Source organism: Penaeus monodon, chromosome 34 (assembly GCF_015228065.2).
Source record: "Penaeus monodon isolate SGIC_2016 chromosome 34, NSTDA_Pmon_1, whole genome shotgun sequence".
NCBI lineage: Eukaryota > Metazoa > Arthropoda > Malacostraca > Decapoda > Penaeidae > Penaeus > Penaeus monodon.
In genome coordinates this window covers 35,034,391-35,034,674 of record NC_051419.1, presented here as the reverse complement: position 1 = coordinate 35,034,674, position 284 = coordinate 35,034,391, and positions in this window count along the sequence as shown.

Here is a 284-nt window from a genome sequence, read left to right as displayed (position 1 = left end):
CATCAAACTGTAGTGAATGGAGTGGAAAGTTATATTAAAATAAAAATTTACATATTTGGCAACAATACATAGAATAAATAAAAATCATAGCAAATCAGAATCCATGATGCCATGCCTTTATAAACACGGCCACCTTCACCGATGTATCAGCTTCTCTCTCTCTCGCGGGTAAAACTCTTCTGACGTGGAGAAGAATACTAGTATCAGTTTAGAAAAGGATGGTGTACATAGTTGCAGTAAGTACAGAGGCATGATGCTGGCCAGCTGCAGGTAAGGTCATGATG